We start from the raw sequence: 6883 nt of genomic DNA on the forward strand, positions 1-6883 counted from the left end.
CATGTGGGTCGGGTTTGCAATTTTTGTGAGGGCGAAAAAATCTTCCAAGTCCAAATTCTGAGCAGGCGGGGTTTCATAATTTTCCAAGTGCCAAATTTTGAGCGGGTGAGGTTTATAAATTCCGCGAGGGCGGAAAAAACTTCCAAGTCCAAATTTCGAGCGGGTGGGGTTTGTAAATTTTCGTGAGGGCAGAAAAATCTTCTGACTACAAATTCCAGGCGGGTCCCCGAGTTTTGTAATTTTTGCGAGGGCAGACGACTCATGTACGTGATCCAAAACCGATCAACTTATTTTTTTGGTTAACGCCCAAAGTTTTGAACTCAAATCGAGTTGGCTACCCTGACTCGAATCGCCTCTGAATTTTTTGCACAACCCATGTCACCGTGCTCGACTTGATTCTAAGTGCCCCGAGTCATGTACGTGGTCCAAAAGAGGTTAACCTTTTTTTTTTTGTGGGTTAATGCCCAAAGTATTCAACTCGAACCGTGTCGGCAACCCCGACACGAATCGCCCGAATTACCCGAACCCCGACTCGAATCGCGTCGAGCCTTAACCGCCTCCAATTTTTTTGCACGACTCATGTCACCGTGCTCGACATGATTCTAAGTGTGCCGAGTCATGTGCGTGATCCAAAGGTGGTCAACTCTTTTTTTTGGTTAACGCCCAAAGTTTTCAACCCAAATTGTGTCGGCGACCCCGACTCGTATCGCCTCGAGCCTTAACCGCCTCCAGTTTTTTCGCAGGACTCATGTCATCGTGCTCGACTTGGTGCCCCGAGTCATGTACGTGATCCAAACGTGGTTAACTTCTTCCTTCTTTGGTTAACACCCAAAGATTTCAACCCGAATCGTGTCAGCAACCCCAACTCAAATCGCCTCAAGCCTTAATCGCCTGCAATTTTTTCGAACCACTCATGTCACCGTGCTTGACTTGATTCTATGTGCCCCAAGTCATGTACGTGATCCAAAAGCGATTAACTCTTTTTCTAGCTAACGGCCAAAGTTTTCGAATCGACTCAGCTACCCCGACTCGAATTGCCTCGAGCCTTAACCGCCTCCATTTTTTTTTCGCTCGACTCATGTAATCGCACTCGCCTTGATTCTGAGTGGCCCGAGTCACTTACGTGATCCAAAACCGGGTAACTTTTTCTTTTTTCTTTTTTTTGTCAAGTCACCGTGCTCGACTTGATTCTAAGTGCCCCGAGCTGTGTACATGATCCAAAAGCGGTTAACTTTTTCTTTTTGGTTAACGCCCAAAGTTTTCAACCCGACCTGCCTCGGCAACCTCGACTCGAAGCGCCTCAAGCCTTAATGGCCTCCAATGTTTTTGCATGACTCATGCCACCGTCGACTTTTTTCTCGAATCATGTCACCCAGGGCACCTCGATGCTACGTGACCCGAGCCCTGTGCGCGATCCAAAACCGGGTAACGTTTTTTTTTTTAACTCCCAAAATTTCATTCTTTTTTGCCTTACGAGGCCTATCATGATCTCTTTTTATAGAGAAAATTCTCAAATCGGATTGTTTCGGCTACCCTACCTCGAATCCGGCTAGCTAGGCGTAACGCCTCGAGTCGGCTCGGCAATACGTGAACTGAAACTTGTGTGTGATCCAAAAGCGGGTAACTTGTTTTTTTTTTTTTTTTTTGTAATGCCCAAAATTTAGCGCTTTTCGCTGTACAGGGCCTCTCATGATTTTTTTTGTTTTTTTTTTTTTTCCCCTCGTCGACCCACTCTAGCGACCCAGTCGGGTCGCCCGAGGCTGGGGCGACAGAGATGGGTTGACCTAGTCGGGTGACCCAAGTTGGGTTGACCCAGGCGTGCGATCCTGGCTGGGGACAGCAAGTCGATTCTATAAGTTTGCTTGCCAATTTTGCTAGCTAGGTCGGCTCACCAAGTCATCTAACCATGTGGTCTTTTCCAAATCAAGAATTGACTCTTTAAGTCCACTCACAGCTCATCAAACCGGCTCACCAAGATGACTTACCGTCTCGCCTCACCAGGTTGCCCCACCAGGTCGCCTCTTCTTTAAGATCGCTCACCATGTCGGCTCCCCAAGTCACCTCACCGAGTCGACTATTCAGGTTGCCTCACCAAGTCGACCCCTTAAGTTCGCTCACCAAGTCAGCTCCCTAAGTCAGCTCACCAAGTCGAATCACCTAGTCATTTTACCACCTTGCCCCAGCAGGTGTGCTCGCCAAGTTGCCCCGCCGAGTTGCTTCTCTAAGCCCACTCACCATGTCAGCTCACCAAGTCAATAGTTCAAGTACGTTGCCAAGTCAACTCTTTAAGTTTGCTCACCAGGTCAGCCTACCCAAGTCACCTCTTTAAGTTCGTTCACCAGGTCAGCTCGCCCAAGTCACATCAATGGGCTAACTCGCCGAGTCACCTCACGAAGTTGACTCTTTAAGTGCGCTCACCAAGTCAGCTCACCAAGTCGACTCACCATCTCGCCTCGATAAGTTGGCTTGCCGAGTTACCCCACCAAGTCGTCGCCTCTTTAAGCCCGCTCACCGTGTCAGCTCGTCAGGTCGGCTCACCAAGTCGACTAATCAAGTAGGCCCACCAAGTCGCCTCAAGGATAGCTCCTCACCATGAGTCGCCTCACCATGTTGACTCAATGAGTCACCTCACCATGTTGACTCTTTGAGCCCGCTCGCTGGGTCGCCTCACCAAGTCGACTCGAGTATGTTGCCAAGTCGACACTTTAAGTTCGCTCACCAGGTCGACTCGCCAAGTCAGCTCACCATGTCATCTCAACGAACCAACTCGCCGAGTCGCCTCACCACGTCGGCTCTCTAATACCACTCACCAAGTCGCCCCACCAACTCGCCCCGTTAGGCCCACTCACCACATCGCCCCATTAGGCCCACTCTCACCAAGTGGACTCTTTAAGTCTGCTCATAAAGTCAAGCCACCAAGTACTCTCACCAAGTCAACTCTTTAAGTCCTTTCATCGAGTCACCCAACCAAGTACTCTCACCAAGTCAACTCTTTAGGTCCGTTCATCAAGTCACCCCGCAAAGTCAACCCTCTAAGTTCGTTCATCGAGTCACCCGACCAAGTCGACTGTTTAAGTCCTTTCATCAAGTCACCCTGCCAAGCTAACTCTTTAAGTCCGTTCATCAAGTCACCAGAACAACTACTCTCACCAAGTCGACTCTGTAAGTCCGTTCATCAAGTCGGCCCACCAAGTACTCCCACCAAGTTGACTCTTTAAGTCCGTTCATCAGTTCACCCCACCAAGTACTCTCACCAAGTCAACTCTTTAGGTCCCTTCATCAAGTTGACCCTTTAAGTCTGTTCATCAAGTCGCCCCGCCGAGTTGCTTCTCTAAGCCCACTCACCATGTCAGCTCACCAAGTCGGTTGTTCAAGTACGTTGCCAAGTCAACTCTTTAAGTTCGCTCGCCAGGTCAGCCCGCCCAAGTCGCCTCTTTAAGTTCGTTCGCCAGGTCGGCCCGCCCAAGTCACATCAGCGGGCTAACTCGCCGAGTCACCTCACGAAGTTGACTCTTTAAGTGTGCTCACCAAGTCAGCTCACCAATTCGACTCACCATCTCACCTCGATAAGTTGGCTTGCCGAGTTACCCCACCAAGTCGTCGCCTCTTTAAGCCTGCTCACCGTGTCAGCTCGTCAGGTCAACTCACCAAGTCAACTAATCAAGTAGGCCCACCAAGTCGCCTCAAGGATAGCTCGCCAAGTCGACTCTTTAAGTTCGATCGCCGGGTCGACTCACCAAGTCAGCTCACCATGTCATCTCAACGAACCAACTTGCCGAGTTGCCTCACCACATCGGCTCTCTAATACCACTCACCAAGTCGCCCCACCAAGTCGCCCCGTTAGGCCCACTCACCACATCGCCCCGTTAGGGCCACTCTCACCAAGTGGAATCTTTAAGTCTTCTCATAAAGTCGAGCCACCAAGTACTCTGACCAAGTTGACTCTTTAAGTTCGTTCATCAAGTCACCCCGCCAGGTCGGCCCACCAAGTACTCTCACCAAGTCGACCCTTTAAGTTCGGTCATCAACTCACCCTGCTAGGTCGGTCCACCAAGTACTCTCACAAAGTCGACTCTTTAGGTTCGTTCATCAATTCACCCTGCCAGCTCGGCCCACCAAGTTCTCTCACCACGTCGACTCTTTAAGTTTGTTCATCAAGTCACCCCACCAGTTCGACCCACCAAGTACTCTCACAAAGTTGACTCTCTAAGTTCGTTCATCAAGTCACCCTGCCAGGTCAGCCCACCAAGTACTCTCACCAAGTCACCCCGCTAGTTCGACCCACCAAGTCGACCCTTTAAGTTCGTTCATCATGCCACCCGGCCAAGTGGGCCCACCAAGTCGACTCTTTAAGTCCGTTCATCAAGTCACGTGACCAGGTCAGCCCACCGAGTACTCTCACCAAGTTGACTCTTTAAGTTTGTTCATCAAGTCACCCGGCCAGATCGGCCCACCAAGTACTCTCACCAAGTTGACTCTCTAAGTTCGTTCATCAAGTCACCCTGCTAGGTCGGCCCACCAAGTCAAATCTTTAAGTCCGTTCATCAAGTCACCCCACCAAGTACTCTAACCAAGTCGATTCTTCAAGTGCGTTCATCAAGTCACCCGACCAACTACTCTCACCAAGTCGACTCTTTAACTATGTTCATCAAGTCACCCCACCAAGCACTCTCACCACGTCAACTCTTTCGGTCCGTTCATAAAGTCACCCCACCAAGTCGACCCTTCAAGTGCGTTCATCAAGTCACCCCACCAAGTACTCTCACCAATTCGACTCTTTAAGTCTTTTCATCAAGTCACCATACCAAGTACTCTCACAAGGTCAACTCTTTAGGACCGTTCATCAAGTCACCTCGCCAAGTCGACCCTTGAAGTCCATTCATCAAGTCACCCCACACAGTACTCCAACCAAGTCGACTCTTTAAGTCAGTTCACGAAGTCACCCAACTGGGTCGGCCCACCAAGGACTCTCACCAAGTTGACTCTCTAAGTCTGTTCATCAGGTCACCCCACCGAGTACTCTCACCAAGTCAACTCTTTAGGTCCGTTCATCAAGTCACCCCGCAAAGTTGACCCTCTGAGTTCGTTCATCGAGTCACCTGATGAAGTCGACTGTTTAAGTCCTTTCATCAAGTCACCCCGCCAAGCCGACTCTTTAAGTCCGTTCATCAAGTCACCAGAACAACTACTCTCACCAAGTCGACTCTATAAGTCCGTTCATCAAGTCGGCCCACCAAGTACTCCCACCAAGTCGACTCTTTAAGTCCATTCATCAGTTCACCCCGCCAAGTACTCTCACCAAGTCAACTCTTTAGGTCCGTTCATCAAGTCACCACGCCAAGTCGACCCTTTAAGTCCGTTCATCAAGTCGCCCTGCCGAGTTGCTTCTCTAAGCCCACTCACCATGTCAGCTCACCAAGTTGATTGTTCAAGTGCGTTGCCAAGTCAACTCTTTAAGTTCGCTCGCCAGGTCAGCCTGCCCAATTCGCCTCTTTAAGTTCGTTCACCAGGTTGGCCCGCCCAAGTCGCATCAGCAGGCTAACTCGCCAAGTCACCTCACGAAGTTGACTCTTTAAGTGCGCTCACCAAGTCAGCTCACCAAGTCGACTCACCATCTCGCCTCGATAAGTTGGCTTGCCGAGTTACCCCACCAAGTCGTCGCCTCTTTAAGCCCGCTCACTGTGTCAGCTCGTCAGGTCGGCTCACCAAGTCGACTAATCAAGTAGGCCCACCAAGTCGCCTCAAGGATAGCTCCTCACCATGAGTCGCCTCACCATGTTGACTCAATGAGTCACCTCACCATGTTGACTCTTTGAGCCCGCTCGCCGGGTCGCCTCACCAAGTTGACTCGAGTACGTTGCCAAGTCGACTCTTTAAGTTTGCTCGCCGGGTCGACTCGCCAAGTCAGCTCACCATGTCATCTCAATGAACCAACTCGTCGAGTCGCCTCACCATGTCGGCTCTCTAATACCACTCACCAAGTCGCCCCACCAACTCGACCCGTTAGGCCCACTCACCACATCGCCCCGTTAGGCCCACTCTCACCAAGTGGACTCTTTAAGTCTTCTCATAAAGTCGAGCCACCAAGTACTCTCACCAAGTCGACTCTTTAAGTTCATTCATCAAGTCGCCCCGCCAGGTCGGCCCACCAAGTACTCTCACCAAGTCGACCCTTTAAGTTCGGTCATCAACTCACCCTGCCAGGTCGGCCCACCAAGTTGAATCTTTAAGTCCATTCATCAAGTCACCCCACCAAGTACTCTAACCAAGTCGATTCTTCAAGTGCGTTCATCAAGTCACCCGACCAACTACTCTCACCAAGTCGACTCTTTAACTATGTTCATCAAGTCACCCCACCAAGCACTCTCACCACGTCAACTCTTTCAGTCCGTTCATAAAGTCACCCCACCAAGTCGACCCTTCAAGTGCGTTCATCAAGTCACCCCACCAAGTACTCTCACCAATTCGACTCTTTAAGTCTTTTCATCAAGTCACCACACCAAGTACTCTCACCAAGTCAACTCTTTAGGACCGTTCATCAAGTCATCTCGCCAAGTTGACCCTTGAAGTCCGTTCATGAAGTCACCCCATGAAGTACTCCCACCAAGTCGACTCTTTAAGTCAGTTCACGAAGTCACCCAACCAGGTCGGCCCACCAAGGACTCTCACCAAGTTGACTCTCTAAGTCTGTTCATCAGGTCACCCCACCGAGTACTCTCACCAAGTCAACTCTTTAGGTCTGTTCATCAAGTCACCCCACAAAGTTGACCCTCTAAGTTCATTCATCGAGTCACCCGACCAAGTCGACTGTTTAAGTCCTTTCATCAAGTCACCCCGCCAAGCCGACTCTTTAATTCCGTTCATCAAGTCACCAGAACAACTA

The sequence above is a fragment of the Cupressus sempervirens genome, chromosome 2, assembly GCF_028749045.1.
Source record: "Cupressus sempervirens isolate cs-2001-9-10 chromosome 2, ASM2874904v1, whole genome shotgun sequence".
Classification (NCBI taxonomy): domain Eukaryota; kingdom Viridiplantae; phylum Streptophyta; class Pinopsida; order Cupressales; family Cupressaceae; genus Cupressus; species Cupressus sempervirens.